The 25,644-nt window shown below is 43.2% G+C and overlaps 2 long non-coding RNA genes across 2 annotated transcripts in view; both read right to left on the bottom strand.

Moving 5' to 3' along the window:
- Window positions 1-25,644, bottom strand: part of LOC120585737 (uncharacterized) — a 44,486-nt gene that overhangs the window by 17,822 nt on the left and 1,020 nt on the right. The gene's annotated exons all lie outside the window — the stretch shown is intronic.
- LOC120585739 (uncharacterized) lies at window positions 1,135-25,644 on the bottom strand. Its single transcript, XR_005648502.1, has 3 exons — window positions 24,971-25,644; window positions 13,932-13,936; window positions 1,135-1,147 (listed from the first exon to the last, which is right to left on the bottom strand). It is a non-coding gene; the product is annotated as an uncharacterized LOC120585739 (long non-coding RNA).

Genomic DNA, 25,644 nt, shown 5'->3' with positions numbered 1-25,644 from the left:
AGGTCTAAAATACAAGACAGAACAATGAGAGACAACTGTGCAAGTAAATATAAATAAATATTAACTATACAAAATATCTGCACAAATCAATTTATCATTCGGTATAGTTCCAAATAAAATCCCAACAAGGTGTTCATGCACCATGACGATCTCTTTCTATAATTTATAAAAAAAGAGCAAAAGACCAAAAGAACCAAAATGTTCCTGAAGGATTGAGACTTGGCCTACCAGGTATCAATACACACAAAATAAAGTGATCATGAAGACTTGTTTTAAAGCATTGGTCATTGGAGTAATGTGATTTCGCTCAAGAATAGACATATAGACCAGTGGATCAGACTAGAGAATCTAGAAGCAGACTCAAGTATACATTGAAATGTGATATAAATGAGGTGGTTTTGCAAAATAATACAGAAAATGAACTATTCAATAAATAGAGCTAGGACAGTTGCTTCTCCATATGGAAAAAAAAAAACTGAAATTTAATCCTTATTTATACAAAATCAATTCTAGGTGAACTAAAGACCTAAATGTGCGAGGCAAAACTTTTAGAAAAAAATATAGGAGACTATCTTGATGATCTCAGGGGAGGGAGAGATTTTTAAAAGACACAAAAGCACGTGCCATAAAGAAAAACATCAATAAATTCTACTGTGTTAAGAATAAGAACTTCTGTTCACAAAAACACCATTTAGAAAGATAAAGGACAAGCCACGGATTAGGAAATGACACTCGAAATGTATGTAATTTACAAAAGATTAGGAGGAGACTATATCAGAAGCCCTTAAAGAATCAATAAGAAAAAGCAACATCATAGAAAAAGGACTAAAAACATAACCAAACATTGTACAGACGGGGAATCAAGTGTAACCAGTAAACATGAAAAGATGCCCAACCTCATTAGGAATTAGGAAAATGCAAGCCTAAAACCTCCGTAATATGCCAATTGACACCCACTGGATTGGCACCAGTGTAAAAGTCTGACAACACCAAGTGTTGTCGGGGCTGTGGAACAATGCAAGCTCTTATACACTGCTTGTGGGAGTGTAAATTCGTACAACCAGTTTGGAAATAAACTTGGCATTGTCTGGTCAAGTTCGGGTGCACCGATCTTACTACCCAGCATTCCTACTCCTATGTGCCTCACCTAGAAATCCTTACATGTGTGCATCTAGAGATAAATATTGACGGCGACAACCCTCTGTCCATCGAGAGGAGAATGGAATGATGATCTGTGGTTTGTTCATACAATGGAGTGCCTTATGGCAGCGAAAATGAATGCGTTACAGCTATACTGAACAACATCGGTGCATCTCACACCCAAAATGTAGAACCAAAAACACGCGGGCTGTAGGAAAATGAGGACGGTCCAATTCTACTTCTCTGAAGTTCAAAGACATGCAAAACAAAACAATAAATTGTTCGAGACTGCATCCATCTTTGAGAAAACTATAAAGAAAAGGGCAAGGAATGATACATACAAAATTCAGAGTGATTATTGCTTCTGATGGGAGGGAGAGGAAGAGCTGGAGGAAGGATGCATGGGAAGCCTCAGGAATTTGTGATATTAGCTCTCTTAAGTTGGATGTGGGTATATGAATTTATTATTATTATCATCTCACATATGTTTTCATGGATAAAATATTCTTAATTGCAAAAAGAAAATGCAACTACTACCCCTATTCTGGCAACCATGAGGATGGTGTGGGCTCCAGACTCAAAAGAGAGAAACTGGAGACGGGAGACCCACCATGAGGCTGTTACCTCTCTCTAATCACTAGTATTAGATGAAATCGCAAATGTTAAAGTGCTTTGAAAAATACCAAGCCCATGATAAGGTCTATATAAGTGTTTGGGCTTTTTTTAATGCAGCGATGAGGGTTTGGCAGGGAGTGACGGCAGTGGGTAGAGGGAAAAGGAATATATTTGAGAGATCTTTGCAGCTTCAAGTGATTGAATGTGGGGGGGAGAGATTCAGTAATGTTATTATGATTTCACCGTATTTATTAACACACTTAGTATTTGCAGAAAACCAAGCAGGGGCCAGTAGCGGAGAAGCAGTTGGCGATGGTTGCTCCCTATGCATGTTTGGGTCATGCGGATGGAGATTTTTACTGATATGTTGCACTGGGCTGAACAGAGGTAGATGGAGAGTTTGTATAGAGGATGGAGAATCAAGGATTTGCTGAAGGAGTTGTCCCCAAGCTTGTCCTGGCAGCCACATGCAGACTCCATAGCTCATGAGCGAGGCTGCTCAAGCCCCCAGGCAACACCACAGTTTACTGGTCACCTTTCAGCCCACCATAGAACCCTTCTATCACGTGACTTTCTCCTTGCCTCTTAAAAATGCCCCACATCTTGTTCAGGTAGGCAGACACAAACTTTTGAGGTAGCTACACTTGGAAGGTATAGCAACTCCATACTGGGAGTCCGTCTTTGTAGGTCTCAAGGGAACTTGACTCCTAATCTGGGCTCTCTGAGAACAGAGTCTTTGGAGGTCCACCCAGGGGCTTTGGCACTCACAAACAGATGTCAAGTTTATCCTTGATGCTGGTTCTACAGTTTGTCTTCCTGTCATTAGGACCTTAAGTCAGTTAGGGAAAGGACTTCAAAAGGCCACCTGGGCAGCTCTGCCTCTGCAGACCAACCCAGACAGACTTACCTCCCTTCCCTTGAAGGTCTCCTATAAGAGAGATGTCACTGATTCTCTTGGGAACCTCTCTCCCTTCGGACAAGAAGCCACTCTTGAAAGACCTGGAGGCAAAGGGCCTGTTGAGAAGACACCAGCCTTCCGGTCTGCTGTGAGTGTCCCCTTATGTAAGGCAACTGCACAATGCGTACCGAAAGCTTTCTAATAGCTTTGGCCCACAGAGTTTCCTAATAAATTATCTTAAACAAATGATGGGACAACTGTATAAGGAGGCACTTACAAGACTGTATACAATAAAGGAAAATTAGAAATAAGCTTTCTGTCAACCACAGGGGGTTTAAATGGATATTGGTAAATCCATGCAGCATAATGCGATGCATTCATTAAAAAAAAAAATAACTTGGCTTGGGAGAATATTTAATGATATTGAAAGATATTCACAAGATAGTATAAAGTGTAAAAAAGTGGGGCATAAAATAGTATGTTAAATATAGTTATGTTTTTTATTTTTTTAAGCATAAGAAAATATAGAAAAGATTTGGAAACATATAGTAAGACCTTAATAATGGTTATCTTTAGGGTATAATATTATGAGCATTTTCCCACTTCACCGTGGATAGCTGCATTTTCAGAGAGTTTACAATGAATATATATTTTTCATTTTAGACTTATTAATTGCAGCAGTAATGTACGAAAACAGAACTCATGGTAGAATACGCAAGCAAAACACATAGGCCAGCATCATCCTTAACCAGCCCTGCCCCAGGCCCGTCCCTTCTCACCTGTGATCACTGTTATAAGTTTTGTGTCATTCTTCTGAGTCCTTTTCCTGTGCATTTTACATAGACGTCTGTGTATAGTTAGAAATATGCAGCATTCTTTAGGGTTTCTTTTTTAACATAATTGGTATCATAACGTGTATGTTGTAAAGATATCTAACTTGCTTTTTCCACTTACCCGTGGACCTGGGAGATCTTTTATGGTGGTATACATCCATCATTTTAACTGCTGCATGGTATCTGTAGCACGGATGGGCCACAATTTGCCTACCTATTCATCCATGATTGATGATTATTGAGGTTGTTTACATTTTCTGATTAATTCAAACACTGATGCAGTGAAAATCCTAGTCTGTGCTCGTACGCGTGCAGGTACGTACTCATTTCTCCACGGGAGATTCTCAGAAGGCAATCTTGCACACTTTAAATTTAAATAGATAACCCCGAAATATTCTCCAAACTGGGATTTGCCTGTTGACTCTCCCACTAATGGTACTTAAGATATTTGTTTACCCAAGTCTTCGCCAGCACAGGACATCATCAATCTTTTTCATTCTTTGAGTATTACTTCAATAATTGGGAAGAAAGTAGGGTTACCATAGGTCACCACCTGATGCTTGACTGGATCTTTAACATCCTCCGAGTGGTCCACCAGCCCTTCTCGCCCAACTCAAATACCCAGGAACACAGTTTTGTACATAGGGTGGCTGGTGTTACTTGCTATTGCCACATCTAACAGCTGGGTGAGGAGTGCTATGGGGCTGTAGATGAAAGAGATGGCCTCAGAAATGTAGGAATTATCATCTGTCACCAAACACTATTCATGCACTATTGGTTTTACCTCCAAAACAAATGTCACATCAGCCTGCCTCATCTGCTTCCATCGCCGCTATGCCAGATCCGGCCATCCTCATTCATCACGTGAACCCTGAGGTTGTCTGCAATTGCCCCCCCACTTCTACTCTTGTCCTTTTAACCCTCTAGTTTGTTCTCCACCCAGCAGCCAAAAAAAATCTTTCTTGAAGTATAATTTAGATCACATTTCTACCATGCTCAAAAGCTTCCCTTAGCTTCCTGCTGGACTGGGAATTACATCCTAGCCCGTCTCCAGGGCCTCGGAGCCCAGCACCATGTGGCCCTGCCTGCTCTTTGAGTTTATCCCCCGCATTCTCCCCCAGCTCGCTGCATTCCAGGCATCCCCAGCTCTTCCATGTTTCAGAGCCCTCGCCCATGCTGTGCCCCCAGGTGAGAACTCCTCCTTCCTCTGCTGGCCCCTACTCCTATTTCAGGTCTTGGCTTAAATGTCACACAGTCTAAAATGAATCTTCCCCACATTGTTCTAATTTCCCACCCTTTGCCTTCAAAGCTCCTGTGACAACCAAAACTGAGAAGCTAATCTGTGCAGTTGTTTTACATATTTCAGGTCCACCTTCCTGCCCACCATACTGGAGGCCCACAAGGGTGAAGACTTGTCTGCCTTTTCTTCTCTGTATCTCCAACACCAAGCACAGTGCCTGACACACAGTAGGCTCTCAGTGACAGATGAATGAATGAATGAATGATGAATGAATGAAATATTCCAAGAAAGATGGAAGAGAGGCAGCCTGCTCTGGGGAAGCCCTGGTCAGGAAGTAGCCCTGGGAGGCAGGGGTGACCTGGAGATTGCTAAGATGAGCATTTAATGTCACCTTCCAGTTGTGTGCTGTTCTGTAGCCATTCTTTCTGTGACCCCAAATCTCAAAGCCTATGTTGCTCAGGTGAGTGACACATTGAGAAGGAGTTAAAAGAAGATAGGACTGCTCCTGAGACTCCTTGGTGACTTGGGCCAGTGGGAATACCACAAGTCCCCTTGGTGGGGACTCGGTGAAGGGAAGAGCGACCCCACAGGGCTAGAGGAATTTGGAGATTCCATTTTTCTACCAAATTCACCATCTAAAACTCAAAAGGAAAAGAACATTAGAAAAAAATCAGAAAGGATGCAGAGAATGAGGTGGCTTACTCCTCGTGGGATGAGAGACTTGGGACTCAGCTAAGTTTGGGGTTTGGTTCCAGGTCCTCTTCATCTCCATTTCTTCGTATGTAAAGTGGACATGACAGTCATCATCATTTACCTCCAGTGTCAACAGATTACATGAGATAACAAATCACTAAAGCCCTTGGCACCAGTTGCCACACTTTGTACCTTGTTCACAGTAGGTGGAGAGGAGAGAAGGTGCAAGTCCAGAGCCAACAACCAGGGACCCGTGTGTGGAAGGTCAGCTTCCGGACTCGTGACCTGTGCACTTGCACAGGGTCACCTCTCAGAAAGGCCCTGAGCTTGGTCAAAACGCTGCTGTAATGACGCCATTTTGAAATTCTTAATTTTTGAACAAGGGACACTTTCTCTGTGTCCTAGGCTCTGCAAATTAAATTATGTTGGGGAATGAGTGTGTGTGTGTGCACGTGTGTGTGTGTGAGGGGGAGAGAGAGCGTAAAAGATCCTGCCGTGGGTGCTCAATGAAGAGATGAAGACATGTTCTCATCAATGAAGCGATGTTAACTGATGTCAAAGTCACCCAGCCAATACTCACCCACGGTCCTTAGCCAACCCCACACACCAACAAGCTGAGACTTCACTTAACAATAGCCCCTCTCAGTTCCAAAGATCGACAACCAAAACAACCCCTCCTAGCCTTTGAGATGTTACCCAATCATCTCCACGCCCACAGGCCAAGGCTCAACACCAAGTAGTGCCAGGTGTGGTCTCCCTGCAGATTTTCCCAAGGACTCAACCAGCCCTGGAGACTGTTTGCTGGTGGTTTCCATACACAAGGCACGTGTCGCCCTGTGCACACCCTGAATGTCTTTCCCACCCTGTCCTCCCTGGGCCAGACGGTGAGCTTCCTGGGCCAGCCTCCTCTCTGTGTCCCTAAGGCTGGGTGCAGGGCTTAGAACACAGTAGGTGCTCAATAAATGCTTGCTAAAGTCATTTATGCACTCGCTCCACACACATTTATCATCCAGAGGTGGAGATGGTCACAGACAAGATTAACATAAAATAAAGGAACAATAAAAAGTTTACAGTCTAAGAATTTGAGTGGTTGCAAGATTTGGACTCCCACTACCTTAGGCCGTGTCTTCTGCAGACTGGGATTGTCACTGCTGAAAGTGGGGAGCAAGGAAAGGTCTTGCTCTCTATTTCTGAAATTGCTGCTTCTGGGTCAGTGTTCAACGACCTGCTCAAAACAGTAGCAGGGCCCTGACAGAGTCGGGAGTCTCCCGTCCTGCTCATGCTCAGTTCAGTGCCCTTGGATGGCCACGCCCCTTCTCTGGACCTCACTTTTCCCTGCCTCAGGCAAACATACTGGATCAGGGCTGTGCTATCCAACATGAAACCATTTGCTTGAAATGTGGCTTGTAAGACTTGAGGAACTTAATTGGAAATGTTATTTTTCATTCATTAATTTGAATTTTAAAACTGATGCTGTAGTCAGTTGTTGGAGAATTTTAAGTACATTTGGAACAACTTAAGTATGAGAACATATTTTTTTTTTTTTGTAAATTTGTAACATCTAAACACTGATCAAGTATTTCTGAGGAAAAATAAAATTTCGGACTACGATGTTCTGTAAGCATAAAATACAGATTTTTGAAGACTTAATATAAAAAAGAATGTAAAATCTCATTAATACGTTTCATTTCGATTAAATATTGAAGTATTTTTGATGTAGTGGGTTAAATGTTATTAATATTAATTTCACCTGTTTCTATTTTTCATTTTTAATGTGGTACTAGAAAATTTTAAGTTACATTTGTGGCTCACATTCTACCTCTGTTGTAGAGCACTGAAATTAGGGAATCTCAAGATACTTCCTTTTCTAAAATATTTTGATGCTATACATCTATATTCTTCTGATGCTGGGCAATCACTTAAATCTGTGAGTTTGCTTGTCTGGCATTACACTGCTCATCACATTCTTGCGTTGGCACCTTTATTTTCTAAAGGAAAATTGCCTCTGGTAGACTATTTACTTCCAGCTATCGGGATAGACATATGACCCAGGCCTGAACCATCAGAGAAGTATACCCTCTCTTTGACCACAGTGATTGGTTTAGGCATGATATATGACCCCCAGACAGAGCCAATGAAACTCCGTCTGACTGAAAGATGGGAAATGAGTCTCGGCTTTTTTGCTAGGGTTGCTGAGGAAGCCCAGACATGAAGGCAGCCATCTTGTCCCTGTGAGAGAACAGCCTGCCTGACAAAGAAGCTAACACAGAGAAAAGGAGAATAAGAGTAAGGAGAGTCCGACTCTTGTACCTGAAGCCAGGAACAATCCATGGGCTTTTCAGTTACACGAGGAAAAGAAATCCTTTCAGTTTAAGACAGTTTAGATTGGAATTCTGTCCCCTGAAACGTGAATAACACATAGACACTTGGTTAACCTCTTAGTCCCGGCTCAAGTGGTCATGTTCAAAAACTGCCGGGCTGCCCTCAGTCTTCTCATAACCTCTATGGAACTGGCCCTTCCCTCCCTCTCCCGTCTGCCTTGACGCCCAGCCTGCCTTACCACACCCCCCACCTGCTCTCTAATGGCTACGCTCTCGCACTCACATGAGCTGAAACAGCTTGCAGTGGCGTGAACCTGCCCCACTTGTCTTCCCGCATTTTCACATGCCGTTCCCAGGGCTTGAAAAAGCCCCTCCGTCTCATTCCCCACCGCCGCCCTGCCCCCTACACCATAGCACCTGACAAACGCTTCATCCTTCAAGCTTCGACTACTCTTGTCAAAGACACCAATGATCTCTATGTTGCCATATCCAATGGTCACTTCTCTGCTCAGCTCCTATGTAACGTCTTGTCAACATTCCACACAACTGACCATTCCCACCTTCTTGAACGCATTCTCTTTCTCTTGGTTTCCACAATAACTTACTCTCTTTCTCCTACCTCATTGATCGCTCCTTCTCCATCTTTTCATTCATTCATTTCTTACATGCGTTCCTTTAACAAATATTTACTAAGAGCCTACTAGTTGCTAGGCTCTGTGTTAGGCACTAGACAGTCAACAGCACAAAGCCCTGCCCATGGAGTTTACATTCTAGGGCAAGTCTTTATTCCCCACCTCTGCTCAACCTCTAAATGTTGACGTGTGCTGAGGCTCATCTTGGGGACCCCTTGTCTTTTCCATCTTTTCCATCTCACAGCTTTAAATTCCATTCGTGGGTTGATGACTCCCAAATGTCTATCCCTAGACCTGGGTATTTCCTCTGACCTCCAGACTGCTTACTTAATTTAGCCCTTTGGATATCTCCAGTTTAACATGTTGAAAACAGAAATGTTTATTCCCCCACCCTCAGCCTAAACCTGTTTCTCCACCTGCCATTCTCAATGGCACCACCATCCACCCAGTTGCTCAGGCCAAAACCCTAGGAGTCATCCTGATTCCTCCTTTATTCTCACCCCACAGCCAGTCTATCAGTAAGTTCTGCCGGCTCTACCTCCAGAATGTACTCTAGAACTGGCCACTTTTCTCTATTTCCTACTACCCTGGTCTAGGCCACCATCATCCATCCCTGACCACTATAATAACCTCCTTACTGGTTTCCCAGCTTCCACATATGCCTATCACCCCCATCTATGCTTCACACCGTAGCCAGAGCGATCTTTCCAAAATGTCAATTAGATTGTGTCACTCCTCTCCTTAAAACTCTTTAATAAACAGCGTGGGAGACGATATTTGCAACATTTATCAATGTATACACATTTAGTAACTTGAATATATAAATACTCCACATTAATCAATTAGAAAAAGACAGCCTTGTAGAAAAATGGGCAAGGGGTATGAAGGGGTATGAACCCACAGTTCACAAGAGAAGAAACTCCAAGAGCTAATAAATACAAAATTACATGTTTAACCTCACTAGTAATCATGAAAATGCAAATTAAAATGAGTTACCAAAACACTGTCAAAATTTTTAAAGGCTGACAATATCAACTGCTGGCAAGAATACAAAGAAATGGGAACTTTGAGATGCTGCTAGTGGTAATATAAATTAGTATGCCAACTTTGGAGAGCCAGCTTTATATAATGTATAGCAACTTTTTATAATTTTGAGAATGGGCACACCCTTCAACCCATTAATCTCCCGTTTCAGAATCAGTTGTACGTAGTGAACAAAACAGGATCAATAGGATAAATAAAATATGTACACATGCCATGTAATTCTATATAGCAGTTGAAAATCAATTAACTAAGTTAATTCAACATCTATCAAGCATTCTTGGATGAAAAAAGGCAGCTATGGGGGGGCAGAAATGGCGTAATGATAGAGGCTCTGTTCATCCATAGATGATAGAGGCGACCAAATCAAAGCTGTGATGGAAACAAGGAGCAAGCAGCAAGGAAAAATCGCCTGGGATCTTGATGAACAAGCCATACAACTAAGGAGAAATGCAAGAAACCACCCCGCAACGGCAGAAGGTAGGAAAGGGTGAGGACGCGTCTCGAGCGGCTGAGTGAGACGGAGGCTGCGGCAGTGGCAGACGCCTCTTAAAGGGGCCACGTCCGCGAGCAGATTTTCGCAGTGACGGACCTGCTTGCTCTGAGCACCAGTGCCAATTCAGCTGTGTGCAGGGGGTACCAGGGACTTACAGGGAGACATTGTTGGAGTGAGGGCTGAGGAGAGCTTGCTCTATACAGAAGTGCCTGTGGTATCCACTGTTCCCTGTTGAGCCCTCCCCTCTCCCAGTGCTCAGACACAGTGCTACCATAACCCTGACGTCATCAAACTGGATAACAGAGGATTCTCTGAAACTCTGCCTACCCCAATTGCAGCCCCACCCAAGCCACATCCAGGTATATCCTCAGCGAGTCAGGTGCTCCTTGCTGAGCAGTGCCTAGACTCACACTAGAGGCAGCTGGCCCTGGTTTCTGGTGTGACCTTTTGAGGCAACTATAAGCACAGCATCTGTGGGTTGCTTGCTGAATCTTAACAGGTAGCCCCGGAGGGGTAGAGGCTTGGGCTAAACTTGGCCTATAGCTGAATCCCTCTCAGGACTGTGCCCCTGGACACCTACTTCACAAATCCACACTAATAGGACCGGGAGACTTAGGAGCTTTGCTTAGTACATAGAAACAGACACGGAAAGGCAGCCAAAATGGGAAGACAAAGAAGCAGAAACCATATGAGAGAATAGAATAGAGATCCAGAAATAATGGAGTCAAGTAATCTAACAGAAGCAGAGTTCAAAACACTGGTTATAAAGATGCTCAATGAACTTCTGGGAAATGTAGATAAATTCAGTGAGAACTTCACAAAGAGATAAAAAACATAAAAATGGAAATTATAAAAGAGAACCAGTAGGAAATGAAGAACACATTATCTGAGATGAGCATAAACAAAGGAATAAATAAGGTGAATAAAGAAAATGACCAAATGACCTATCTAAAGGATGAGAAAGCCAAAGACATTCAATCAGAATGGTAAGAAAAAAGATGCCAGGACTATAAAAATAATTTAAGGAGCATATGAGACACTATTAAAGGTAAAAATATCTGTCTCATCTGCATAGCTGAAGAAAAACAAGATGTTGAAGAAATAATGATGGAAAACTTTCCTAATCTGGTCGAGGAAATGGACATACAACCCCAGTAAGCTCAGAGAATCCCAAAAACCAGGGATCCAAAGAGGCCCACACCAAGACACATCGTAATTAAAAGGCCAAAGTTTAAATACAAAGAATATTAAAAGCAGCAAGAGAAAAACAGATAGTTACCTATAAGGGAACACACATAAGACTGGCAGCTGATTTCTCAAAAGAAACTAACTATGCAGGACAGAAGGGTTTGGCACAAATTATTCGATGTGATGAAGACCCAGGATCTACAACCAAGAATACTTTATTCAGCAAAGCTACCATTTAGAGTTGAAGGACAGATAAAGAGTTTCCCAGACAAAAATAAGCTAAAGGAATTTATCGCCACCAAGCCAGTATCACAAGAAACGTTGGAGGGACTCCTTTAAGAAGAAAAAAAAAGTATCAAAAACAGGAATAAAGGATGGTAACAACTGCATTCCTATCAAGAAGTACCTCAGATGGAAAAGAATTCAGTGCTCCAACTAAAAGATAGAGTGGCCGAATGGATAAGAAAACAAGACCCCTACATATGCTGCCTATAAGAGACTCACTTCAGATTAAAGGAAACACGCAGACTAAAAGGAAGGAGATGGAAAAAGGTATTGCTTTGACAGACCTAGAAGGTCCATCAAGTCAGACAGAGAAAGATAAATACCATATAAGATTTCATTTATATGTGGAATCTAAGGAATAAAAAGAACAAACTAATCAAAAACAGACTCTCCAATAGAGTGGACAATTTGGTGACGGACAGAGGGGAGAGGGTTTGGGGGACCGGGAGATTGAGATGAAGGGTTAAAGAAGTATAAATTAGTAGCCAATGGATGGTCACGGGGATGGGGAGCACAGCATAGGGAATGCAGTTAGCATTAATACATTGTCTAGGTGGAAGGTCAGGGGAGAGAGGAAGCAATTGAGGGAATCATTTTACAAACTATATAGATGTCTAACCAATGTACTGTATACTTGAAACTAATTAAAATAAATAATTTTTTTAAAGGCAACTGTAAAAAGACATGTGCACACTGCTTCCGTTATGCAAATTTAAAGTTCTAAACTTAAAGAGAAAAATGGCTTCCCATTACTCTCAGAATAAAACCCTAATTCTTACCCTGGCCCACAAGGTCTATGCGATCTGGCTTTCTAACTCCATCTCACACCACTCACTAAGCTCCAGCCACACTGCCTGCTTTCAAGCATTCTTAAAGCACCGATTTTCTTGCCCAGCTTAGGCTTTTCTAGTAACTATTCCCTCTGCCTGGAACTTCCCTTAAAGCAGCCTCCCCATCACCTGCGGACACTGTGTGTTTGTCTAATTATTTGTTTATTTCTTTGTCTCTCCCCATTAGGCTATAGGCCCCAGGAAAGAAAGAACGTTGCCTTTCTTGTTCAATGATATCTCACCAATGGATGGCATTTCATAAGAGCTCAATAGATGCTTATTGAATGAATAAACATGACTTCCTCTAGGAAGTCTTTCCTGAATTCCTAGACTGAGAAACATTCCTTAACTCTGCATTTCTACAGCCTTCTGGCTTGGTTCTTTCAGCAACTTTCCCACTACGATTCAGGAACTCTTAATCTGGGGTTTTTCAAATGAATGGCAAGGCAATCCATAAACATCCAAAAACTATAGGCGAACTTTTATGGGCATGTGCTTATTACATTTTCTGAGGAGTTTTCATCATATTCCTTAAAGAGTCTATGCCACAAACACACACACAAAAAATTCATAACACTGCTACTTCAGTTGGGTTATAACTTGACCAGGTCCTGTACCCTGTAGGCTGCTTGAGGGCAAGTCTGCCACTGTTTTCCAAAATGCTAGTGCAGAGCCTGGCATGGAATAGGAGACTCTCAGTGAAATCTAGAATGAATGAATAAGTGAATGAATGCATGCTTTTGGAGCCTGGGTACCAGGCTCATTTTCACTCACAGACCCCTTGGGAGCCTGAGACATCGGAACTAGAACAGGCTGGAACAGACAGAGAGAAGAAAGCTGGCCTTGGCCTCAGCGCCAAGAAGGCTTAGCGCCCAGACAGGCGGGGCCCTGGACAGGGCTCTCCTCTTGCTCATCCTGAGCCCAAAGATGCTGATCCGTTACAGGTTTTTCATCCTCTGCCCTGTGCCAGCTGTGTCCTCCTCCTCCCTCCACCTCACCCCGGAAGGTGAGCCAGCTTTGGTACCAGGGCTTATCAGCCGAGATCAATACAATTGCCTAGCTCAGGCAGCCCCATGGAAACCCCACAACAAGACACCAAAACAGAGACCAAACCCTTCCTGGGAAACTCAAGGGGCATGAAGAGGTGTCTCCTTCACTGGTGACTGAGGAATCTAGAAATTCCGGTGGGGCCGACTGAGCAAGGGGTGCGGGACACTCGGCCTCATTCCATATAAAGAAACCCCAAGCTCCAAGATCTATTCCCACTTGCCATGTAGCTAGAGTCTTTCTCCAACGCCATCTTGCACACACCTAGGGTCAGGTACCTCCTTGAGAAATTCATGAATGAAGTCCAATCAGGCTGGGTCCAATCAGGTATCAAGAGGAATATTTAATAATACTGTTGGCTAATATTGACTGAGATCTATTATGTGCCAGGCCATGTGCTACATGATCTATATTTTTAAAAATGTAATCCTCACAATATATCTATGAGCCCCATTTGAAAGAAGAGGAAACTGAGGCAGGAAAGGCCAAATAGCTTTCCAAGGCCCTTTGGCCAACAAGTGGCAGAGCTAAGATTCAAACAAGTCACCTGATTCCTATGACCTTAACCTCTACTTTAGAGCCGCCAAGTATGGAGCCCAAACTTGGTCACATAAGGCTATACTTGATTACAGTTAGGTCTCACAACCACCCTGGCAGGAAAATCACCATTACTTTCTCTGTTTTACAGATGAGCAGAGACTCAGAGTAATCTGCCCAACTTCATGCAGCAAGGCAAGTAATAGAGACACACGCCTATCTGAAGCCAACATGTTGGCTCTTAACCCCTGCCAGGAAATGTTTTCCATAAGAGGGCTGGGCTGGTGTGGCCATTCACAACTCCCCACCCCTCCTCACTCCAAGTCCAGAGTGCAATAAAGTCATTCTCTACGCTGAATTTCCAACACAGAAACTAGCACCTAAAACAATGACTGGCAAAAAGTCTGAGCTTGATGAATAAATGTGTAAAGTGTACGAATGTATGAATGAATGGATAGACTCTTGAATGTATAAATGAATGGATGAATGAATTTCTCCTGACTACAGCCTTTTCTCTCAGAAAAGAGAGAGTCTGTGGTTCCCTCCAGGAGAGTAAGACCCAGGCACCCACCAAACATTCTCCCCATGGGTTGGAAAAACTTCTGTGGTGAGGTATAAAAGATGGGCTTACATACGTTCCTGGAGAACTAACCCTGTTGCTTGCACGGAATAACCAACCCTTAGTCCACAGAGCACATTTGTACACATGTTATGGATTTCTCTCCACAGCTACCATGAAGGAGGTACCACTCTCCCATTTTAAAGGTTGAAGAGCCTGCAGTGCAGAGAGGGCACATGAGTTGTCACGGAAACAAGTGACAGAGTGGGGGTCACTTCAGATCCCTTGTCCCTTTTCCTCCAGCATGTCCCTATGTATAGGGTCAGAGACAGGATTACGGGACTGCCAGGGGTTTGTCCCACATCCATAGGCAAACAGGTCAAGGAGCAACATCTAGGTCCCCAATTAGAGGGAAATGGAAATAAAGACATTGCAGGGGATGTGCCATATAAAGGAGGTCCCAGTCAGATGGCAGAACCAGGCCCAGAGATTTCAGAGAGCTGCATGGTGGGCCCTCTGGGATCAGGCCACAGAAACCAGGCAGAATCAGAGGCATCAGCCGGGGTTGGAGAAACAGGCACAAGCCCAGCCAGAGGCAGCCCAAGAAACCTGGGGATAGAATCAGCAATGGGACCCCACTTGCTCTCTGGTTCACCCCTCCTGGTGGGGCACAGGATCATCGTTGGGAGAGCTTGATGCCACTTAATGGACTGGGAGGACAGAACCTCTCTCTATATGGGCACGGAGCAGTGTTGCCCGGCCCAGCCAAGCCCTGACCAGACAGCCTAGCACAATGGTTCTCTTAGGCAGGCATACAATTCAGCCCTTTCAGGCCAGGGGCAGTTGGGCTGGCAACCCCTGTACCTCTGTTTCTCTCTGGCTCCTGTAAGTGAATCACTCAGAATTAATGAACTTGGGAACAATGAACAGGAAGCAGGTTTGAGTTCTTCTTTAACAAACAGGAAGCTAGATCTCAGGTACCCCCAGTGCCATTGCTGTTGATGGCGATCTATGCAGTGGGTGCTTCAGGGTCACAGAGCCACGCAACAAAGTGTCATAGAATTGTCACTAACTGTGACCATCAAAACCATAGAAAGTTAGGTTCATAGCATCACAGATTGTTCTAATTACAGAGTCACAGAAAGCCAACGTCCCAGAACCATCAATTATAAGCCTAGAATCACCAGCTCAGGGAATCACAGACTTGTAGGACCATCAACCATCAGTTGCCGGAACCCAGCTCTTTAGAGAGGGAAAAAGCCTTGAAGACCATCCTGTCTAAGGTTTCATTCTGTAGGTAGGGAAACTCATTCAGCTGATCAAAGTCATAAAGTTTGGTCATAGCTGACCAAGGCCTTTCTGCATCCTCATTCTACTTCCAGGGAAAATGGGCAAGAGTTGCAGAAGCCTGAGCTCCTAGACACTTGGCCCAGGGACCTGCCCCTTGGGGATGGTCTGGCCCCACTCTGAGGTATCATTTGACGCTGCCAGGGTACCTGTGGTCAAACCCTTCCATTGTTTCAAGATCTGAGGCTTTGTGAGCTCTAATGTCAGGATGATGTAGTTGGCAAGTCTAGACAGGCTTAAATTCCTTTAGCCAATCCCTCAGTCTCCTGCCTAATAAGGGAGAATAGTACACCCTCGTGATTTTGCCTGGGAGTATGCCCACTGGTGATCACACAGGAGAGAGAGCCAGTCCTCCAGGGTTTCAGCATGGGGTGCCCATTGCCTCATCAAGGTCACTTCAGTTCACTGCCACACAAGGAAGCCCAGTCTCACTTCCCAAGAGTCTATCAAAAGCTAGGCTCAGAGAAGCTACTAAGGAGGATGTTGTACTCACCTTTGAGGTTCCTATAGTCCACTGAGAGAGTCGTATATGTATGTGATTATAAGACAAGGCAGAGTGTGATGGCAATAAACACAGAAGAGACAGAAATTAAGAAAAGCTTTATGAGAGAGTGGCGGTATTTAAACTGAGCCATTAGAGAGCTTTTTTTATATCAATCCCTGACTTCTGCTTCTGTCTGTGTTGAAGTAACAAGAACTAGACTTACCTTCTCACACTAAACACATAGAAAACCGAACAAAATATATAAAACATTTGTTTTCAAACAATGAAAAATAGACATAATAGTATGTGATTCCCTAAGAGACGAGAAACGAATAAAGGGAGCCCCTGATTGTCCTGGTTTTCTGCCTAGCATCCATTCCAGATCATGGCTCAGGAAGAAGAAACTCAAGTAGAATATGTTAATCTTGCTGAATTAAAAATTTTGAGATTGGAGTTCAGGGATGAAGCTAGAAGTCGCGGCAAAGTTCCAGAAAGAAGGAGGCTGTGCAGTAAAAGAGCTCTAGAAATTTGCATGTGACCTTCTGGAGTTGTTGCTGAGTACTAGAGTGAAATTCCATGAGACTGGGCAAAGAATAACCAAAAAGCTGCAAGCTGAACAATTCTCGAAGCTCACGTAGGACAGGAAACATTTGAATTATGAACAACCAGAGTGGTAAGAAGTCACTGAAAACCTAGAACCTTCAGTGGGGACTTTATAGAAGTCATGCCTTAGCCATAAGCTGCTGTGCGATCCTAGACTGAGGGCTAGTCCAGACCAGCCATAGCCAAGCTTTCAAACAGGCTTCAAAGGGACGAAGCTGATTTGCAAGTAACCTAACAGCCTGTTACAACAAAGCCTAACTTCTTTAAAGTAAGACAGCCAAACGGAAACACCCAACTACATGACATCACTAATGTCCAGTATCCAGTCAAAAATTATTAAATGTGCCAAGAAGCAGAAAAATGTGATTGACTTATAATCAAGAGAAAAATCAGTCGATATAAATGGACCCAGAAATAACAGAGATGGTGGAATTAACATATAAAGATGTCAAAATAGTTATTAGAACTATGCTAAAGTATTTAAAAATATATATAATGAGGAGAGAAATGGAAGATATAAAAAAATCAAGTAGAACTTTTAGAAGTAAATAATATCTAAAATGAAAATTTTTATTGAATGAGATTAATAGTACATTAGACATCGTAGAAGAAAAGATTGTTTACCCTGAAGGTGTGGAAATATAATCTACCTAAAATGAAGCACAGGGAGAGAAAAAACTGGAAAAAATGAACAGAGCTTAGCGGCTTGTGATATGACCACGAATGGTCTAGCATAGGTAACTGAAGTCTAAAAAGGAAAGGAGAGAGAAAAATAAACAGAAAATATATTTGAAGAAATAGTGGCTGGAAATTTTCTAAATTTGATTAAAAAACTATAAATCCACGGATCAAGAATTTCAATATACCCAAACAGGATAAACATAAAAACCCCACACCAAGGTACATCATAATGAAATTGCTGAAAACCAAGGATAACAATAAAACCTTAAAAGCAGAAAAAAGACATGTTACATACAGAGGAGCAATGAGAAGAATTAAAATATAGTTCTCATCAAAAACTGTGCACGCCAGGGGACAATGGCACTTCTCTAAAACAATGGGGAAAAAAAACCCCATCAACCTAAAATTCTAGGTTTCCAGCAACAATACGCTTTAAACAATGAAGGAGAAATAAAAACTTTTTCGGAAAAACAAAAACTGAAAGAATTTGTCACCGTCAGACCTGCAATACAAGAAATAATAAAGGAAATTCTTCAGGTGGAAGGAAAATTATACCGGATAGAAATTGAATCTACACAAAGGAATAAACCCATGAATAAATATACAGGTATTTTTTTTCTCATTTGCCAATTTTTTTTAAAGATAAGCAAAAATAATAGTGTATACTAAGGTTTACAATGTACGTATAAGCAAAATGTAGGACAAGAGCACAGAAAGAACAGACTAGGGGATGGAAATGCACTGTTGCTATAAGTTTCTTACATTATCTGTTTTAGTAGATTTGTATTAGGTCAATTCAGCTAAGCTGAATTTCCCAGAATTCCTTTCTCTGTTAGCACGGGTCACAAGATATTTTGTGCAACATCTGGAAGGTGGAGTAAAGCAGCTGCCTCTTGCTCTTTTGCTTTTTGTTTGTTTTTTGTGTTTCGGTCACTCAGAAAGTTGGTACGGGGACACCAGGAGCAGCTCACACTGTCACTTAACTGCTGGGTCACCTTGTCATCGTGAAGGCAGCAGCTGGGCCCATAGCTCCTGCTGTATCATCCTTCAGTTTCTCTGCTCCCTTGCTCAGGTGTGTGTTTTAGCTTCATGATGAAAAGCCCCAGTTTCTCCTATAGGTCACTGACAACTTTGAAGTTAGCGTCTGGGAGGAGGTGAGAGATGCCATGGCTGATTTATTCCCCCTCTTCCTCATTCTTCTCCCACTTAAATCACTCTCCTTTCTCAATTTCCTTCATTTCACTATCAGAAGATAGCCTTTTAGAAATTGTTTATCCAGCTCCACAGAATCATATAAGGTTAAATACTTATAATAAATCCTTTTTATATATCACTCCTGTGGTTCTACTTTTCTGCTGGAACCTTGACTAATAAATATATAAAGTGGCATAATATTATGTAAATACTATGTGATAAAGTAACAATGCATATAATTAACCCTAAAGCAACTACTGAAAAATAAAACAAAGAGCGAAAATAAAATCATAAAAATAATTAATCCAGAGAAGCCAGACAAAGGGAAATTAAGGAACGAAAAAGAGATGGAACAAATAGAAAGCAAGTAGCAAGACAGTAGATTTAAATCCAACCATATCAATAATTACATTAAAAGCTAAAAAGTCCAGTTTAAAGCCAGAGATTGTTAGACTGGATTTAAAAAGCAAGACCCAGGGATATGCGGTCTACAAGAAGCCCACTTCAAATATAAAGAAACAGATAAATTAAAAGTAAAAAGATGGACAAATCTATAGCAGGAAAATACTAATCCTAAGAAAGTTGGAGCGGCTATGTGAATATCAGACAAAGTAGACTTCAGAACCAGGGATAATACCAGAGATTAAGAAGGACATTTGTTAATTTGAAAGGGATCAATTAATAAAGAGAATGTTAACACTCCTAAATATGTATGCACCTAATAACAGAGCTTCAAAATACGTGAAGCAAAAACTGACACACCTGAGAGAAGAAATAGACAAATCCACAACTGGAGTTGGAAATTACAACTCTCTCATAATTGATAGAACAGAAAGTCATCAAGGATATAGAAAACTTGAACACTGTTGACTACTTGACCTAACTGACATTTATAGACTACTCCACTCAACAACAGAATATACATTATTTGCAAGGGCACAAGAAGATACACCAAATGCTGGGCCATAAAACATGTCTCAATACATTGAAAAGGACTAAAATCACTACACTAATTCTGGAGAGAAAATAAATAGTATGGGGATGAACAAGTTTTTAAAGCTAAAAGATAAAGAAGAGAATCTTCCCATATAATGCAAATTAAGTCATCTTTTGCTTCTTACAAGTGATAGCAATGTGTTTTAAAACCTAGACGGATATGCCTTAAAACCTAATTGCTTTTAAACCAGGCCATGAATCAGAGGAAACCTCTGGGCCAGTAGAACATGTTGTTGAAGTTCTGGGTGACTTTTCAAAGGGAAGGGACTGGTAACAGTGGCTTAAGTCAAGAAGACTTGTTCCCTGAGCTCCTGCACCTTCTCCTGGGTGGCCCACAGGCACATCAATGTATCCAAAACCAAGCCAACAGCATATTCCCAAACCCTCAAAGCACCCATCTTAATCCTTCCTTCTCAAAACTGCTTTCTTCTGAATTACATCTTAGCCGAGAGCACCACTCAAAAACTTGCAGGCATTCCCAACTCCTAATTCCCTTTCAGTTTTCACAGTTAATCAGTCACCAAATCGTTAATCGTTAATCGCTTGGAGCCCACCTTATTCCCCGCTCCCCAGCCACTGGCAGATCCAAGCTCTCTTCTCATTTCTCACCTAATTATATAACTACTCCTAATTTGCCCCAGGCCTTCTGCCTTATTTTGCCTCTCTCTGTGCTACGCCCTACTTGCTAATGGAGTTTTAACTTTCTTGTTGGTCGTATTTTAAAAGTCATACGATAATACATATTCGTCATTAGACAATATCTGATGCAGGTAAGAAAAACCCAAAAGACATCACTTAATAAATAGAAGTAAAATCAAGTGTAAGTTCCCATCAGCCCCCCTCTTCTGCCCAGTGATAACCACTGCTAATATTTTGGATGAACAGCCTTCCAACTCTTTTCCAAACATTCGTTTGTACTCTTTACAAAATGAGATTGTTCTGTACTACAGTGACCCAGTTCACCAGGGACAGTCCCCATTGTAGCACCGAAGTTCCTGCATCTCAAGAAAGCATTCAATCCTGGGCAAATTGGGATGCTTGTAACTCTGCGGGATTTTGTGTTTTTGTTTTTGCTTAATATATTAGCATATTTTGATGTTAATAATATACAACCGTATCTTTATTTTAATGACTGCAGGGATACCGACATGAATATATATCAAAATGGTCTTTTAAAAGCAAAAACCCATTGCCTTCCACTTCATCCTTTGATGTACCCCATAGTACAGAGCCGTGAACTCTAGAGTGGGGGAGGTGGGGGAGGGGAGGTGCTGTCCAGGAGATGTATGAGAAGAACCACTAATGCAAGGAAGAATAAGTACCAGAATTTATATGTATTTCTTATCTCATGTTTTCAAGTTTTCTATTGGGAAAACTGGACAGCCACATGCAAAAGGATGAAACTGGACCACTATCTTACACCATACACAAAAATTAACTCAAAGTGGATTAAACACTTGAACATAAGACCTGAAACCATAAAACTCCTAGAAGAAAAACGCGGGAGGTAAGCTCCTTGACATTAATCCTGGCAATGATTTTTTTGGATTTGACAAGAAAAGCAAAGGCAACAAAAGCAAAAATAAATGGGACTACATCAAACTAACAAGTTTTTGCAAACGAAGGAAACCATCAATAAAATGGAAAGGCAACCCATTGAATGTGGGAAAATACTTGCAAATTTTATATCTGATAAGGCATTAATATCTAAAATATACGAAGAACTCATACAATTTAATACCAAGAAAAGCAAACAATCTGATTAAAGTTTTCTATTTTTGTGTCTTATAATGTACATGATATATTAGGATGGTAGTACATGATTATAATTATTTATAAATGAATCTCCTCTTAATGGAGTTTTTTTGTGTTTATTTCAAGCACGATCCTAAAAGTTGGAGATATTGTCCTGATAAAATATTAACTTTAGCAGTCCTGGAATGTCCAACATGGTTAAGACTTTGCTTCCCCCTTCGACTTCATCGACTGCCTCCCCACCTCCCGAGCAAGCCATACCAAACCATATCTGTTGCCTGAACATCCATATTCTCTCTTCCAAGTTTTTGCACAAGCTGTTCCCACTGCCAGAGGTTCCAGACACTCCACCCACTTCACCTCCTGGCTAGTATGCACCTGTGCCTGGAGACCCAGATCAAGTGACATCTCTGCCAGGAAGCCTTCCTGGGCACACACCCCTTTCTCGAGCCCATCCCATCCGGGCTGGGTACCTCTCCTCCTTGTTCCCATAGCACTCCGTGCCTACCTGCAAAACACTGACCATGTGACTTTGTTATTGCCCGTGTATTCTCTTTGGCCTCCTCAAGGTGGGGAATGCCTTTCATATTTGAATTTCTAGTGACTGTCTGGACCAATGCCTGCCACCTATTAGTAAATGGGAAAAAAAAATAATAACTAAATATATCTCGCACTTTGTAGATGCCAGGCACTGGTTGAAGAACTTTACATATATTAGCATATTTAACACAAAAACCATGCCCACAGGTGGGCACTTCTGTTGTCTCCATGTTACAGACGAGGAAACAGAGATGCAGAGAACTCAAGTAACTTGCCGAGATAATATAACTGATAATTATCTGAGCTGGAATTTGAACCCAAGCAAATCAGCTTCAGAATCCATGCTATCGATCACTAAGTGAATCACTCAATAAAAATATGAATGAACAAATGAAGGGAGGAAGGAACACATGAATGAACAGTTAAACGAAGGTGTGAGTAAACAAGTGTCCAGTAGCCTGGCATCAGGAGACTGCCCAGCCAGCTTTGCAGACATCAACAAACTGCTCTATCTGTAAGATGCCTTTGTCTTTTTTCATCTTACGCCATTTAAAAATTCTTAAACTGGTGCTTAATAAGGTGCCAAAAACTTGGCTCTGTTCTCCTCAGCCTTTTACTGACACCAACCAAACTATCCCATCTTCACTGCTTTCTCGATAACTGCGTGCGGGGTAATGAGCATCAGTAGCATAGGATCGCTGAGTGGTAGAGTGAGCAGGTGCACTTAGAGACACTTAGAGATCATGTGGTCCAACCCTCCATTTTGTAGATAGGGAAACTGAGGCCCAGAGAGGCAACATGACTTGCCCATAGTCACACGCAAGTTAGTGGCAGAGTTGAGAATGGGCCTAACCTCCTGGCTTCCGGTCCATCTCTTTACTAACCTAACTCTAGTCATTCCTTTAGCCTTGTCAATCAAAAGGCATTGGGGGCAAAAGCACAACAATCGAGTTTAACGATTTCTCAAACACAGACACTACCCAAATCTGCTTAGGCATCAGTTTCGAAAGATTGTGGGAATAAGGGAGGCGAGAAACCCAAAGTCGAAGCCCTGTGATTTCCTCTAGGGCCAGAAGTAAGTAACTAAAACCATCACTGGTGACTTACCGTGTGCTAGATGCTTCCTTGCATTAACCCACTTAACCCTCCCAACAGATGATAATTGTCCCCATTTTACAGATGAGGCACAGAGAAGTAAGTAGAGTGACCAACTCATCTCAATTTTCCTGGAATCGTCCCTGTTTTACACCTGGAAGTCCTGTGTCTCAGGAACCCCTCAGTCCCAGGCAAACCGGGACAGTTGATCTCCCCAGAGGATCGAACCCCAGAGATTCAGGCCAATTTCCATGCCCTTTTCTGCCACACCGTGCCATCCCTCTGGGTAAAGAGATAAACTTGACGATGAGGAATAAACAGATAACCAGGCAAAGCGGGGTGAGGATAGGAAGTTGGGGGAGGGTAGGCACGGAGAGGCAGCTCTGAAGGCAGGTCAGCTCCAGGTCACTGCAGCTGAGCCAAAGTCTGCGAGGCAGGGCACTACTGGGTGCCATGCCAGGGAAGGACAAACAGAGGCTGCTCTATTCATCTCTTCTCATCCCAGGAGGAGCCTGTTTACGACGATAATGGCCCTGTTATCTCAGCCAGGTCTCTGGGTCCTTGCCAGGCAGTGCAAGGGTTTAAGTTCTGAGGCTCTGATGAAACCAGTCTCCCTAGGACCCCGGCCCGCTCCCCATCCTCCCCTGAAAGCCTGGCTGGCGGAGAAGGGGAGACATATGAGAGCCACAGGGCAGGGCCCCCCTTGCCCAGGGAGGCCGCCGGGAAAGCGAGACCGCCATGCTCGGACACTGGATTTCCGGGTTGCCTGGGGAAGGAAGTCACAGTGCTTGGCCAGCTGCTGGGAGCCAGACACTCCTATTTTTACATGTCTCCTTCCCAAAGCACTTGAGATAGGAAGCATCACCTCCACCTTACAGAAAAGAAAGCTGAAGCCCAGAGAGGGGATGTCTCTTGATGAGGTCACACAGCATGTCGGTGACACAGCATGTCAATGGCAGAGCTGGGGCCCCAGTTCTCCCTGCCTCCCAAGCCTTCCTTCACACAAGGCTGTAAAATGATGACACAGAGATAAACTATGTCCTGGGTGCGTGTCTGTGTGACTCTGGTTTCCCAGAGCGCTCCTGCCTGCACACCCCCCTCGCCCTCCTCCACCCTGCTGCCTCCTTCTTACCCTTGACACCTGCCTGACTCCTAGGCTGGCGAGAGCCCTGTCCTCTAACCCACAGTGGCCTGTGCTTGGCCAACCACAGTCCTCACATTTGGGTTGTAACAGGCACTTGTCAGTCTCCCCGCTGCACTCAGGCTCCAAGGGGACAGGAAGTAATCTCCCACCCCCAGCACTGATACGTTCAATTCATGGCCAGATCACTGTTAGCTCTGTCTCCATCAGGGGGCATCCTGAAGGCAACAGCCAACTTACAAGTCTCCCCGCAGGTTTCTCTGCTCTACCCACTTTCCCTCATGATCCCACTGACCTTTACCTGTCACTTCACCAAAGTGTGGTGCCTGGAGCAGCAGCAGCATGTCACCGAGAGCTTGTGGGAAATGCAGAAACTCACGCCCGGCTCCAGGGCACTGGCACCGAGCCAAGGTGTGTAAACATTCACCATCATTGTCCACTATCATATCTGAACCTTGCTCCAAACCCTCCCGTGCAGCTGTCACCGTCCCTCCTGCTACAGATGAGGCTAGGGTTTGGACAGGAAATATGACTTTCTCCAGAATGCGCAGCCAGGGAATGGTAGAGGTGAGATTCAAACGCAGGGCCCGTCTCCCTCTAAAGGTGATGGAAATTAGTGCTGACATTACATGTGGCGGAAACTTACATTTATTGAGCATCACTCCTGGCAAAGCCCTGTATCTGCTTTATCTCATGTGACCTTCTCGACTCCTTATGATGTCGGAGGTTGACACTCTCACTTTACAGACAGGAAGACAGGGCTCGAATAGGGGAGGGACTTACCCAAGATCCACAGCTAGGAAACAGCAGAAATGGGATGGAATCAACTCTGTTTGCCTGACAAAAAGCCCCAAGCCCCAGACTGATCCTGGAGGAGGTGGTCACTGTGCGTGTGTGTGTGCGTGTTCGTGTGCGTGTTCGTGTGCACGCGTGCACGCGTGCATGCGCATGCTCCAGCTCTGCCTGTCCTTTCTCCCACCTGAGAAAGCTTGTGGCTTTAGATCATAACCCACACTTCCTTCCCCTTTCTAACCCTCAGCCTTAGGCTTAATCATTATCCAATTCTGACCCAAGCACAAACATATGCCAATGGATCACAATCAGCTAGCGTTGTATGATGTCACTCCCCAACTATTTCCATCAATTAGCAGGTGCCAAGAATTCCTGAGATGGCCTTCCTGCATTCCGAAAGTCATCACAGGTCCTGAGTCCCAAGAACTGAGTCCCGGATGTTAAGCTCTGGAGCAGGCTAGAGCCAGAGGGAATACGTTACATATTCCCTGTTGATGAAAGGAAGAACCCGACCAGAGAGGACCATTCCCAGGCCTTCCTTGCTCCTCTCAGCTGTGAGATCTTAGCAGATTACTCCTCTCTCTGAGCCTCAGCTTCTCCATCTCTGAAATGAGTGGATGATAAATGAACCAACCTCCCAGGGTAGTTGTAAGAAGTATTA

This window comes from Pteropus medius, unplaced genomic scaffold (assembly GCF_902729225.1).
Source record: "Pteropus medius unplaced genomic scaffold, Ma_sr-lr_union100, whole genome shotgun sequence".
NCBI lineage: Eukaryota > Metazoa > Chordata > Mammalia > Chiroptera > Pteropodidae > Pteropus > Pteropus medius.
Note: the sequence above shows the minus strand (reverse complement) of the source record. Positions and strands in the feature narration are given on the sequence as shown.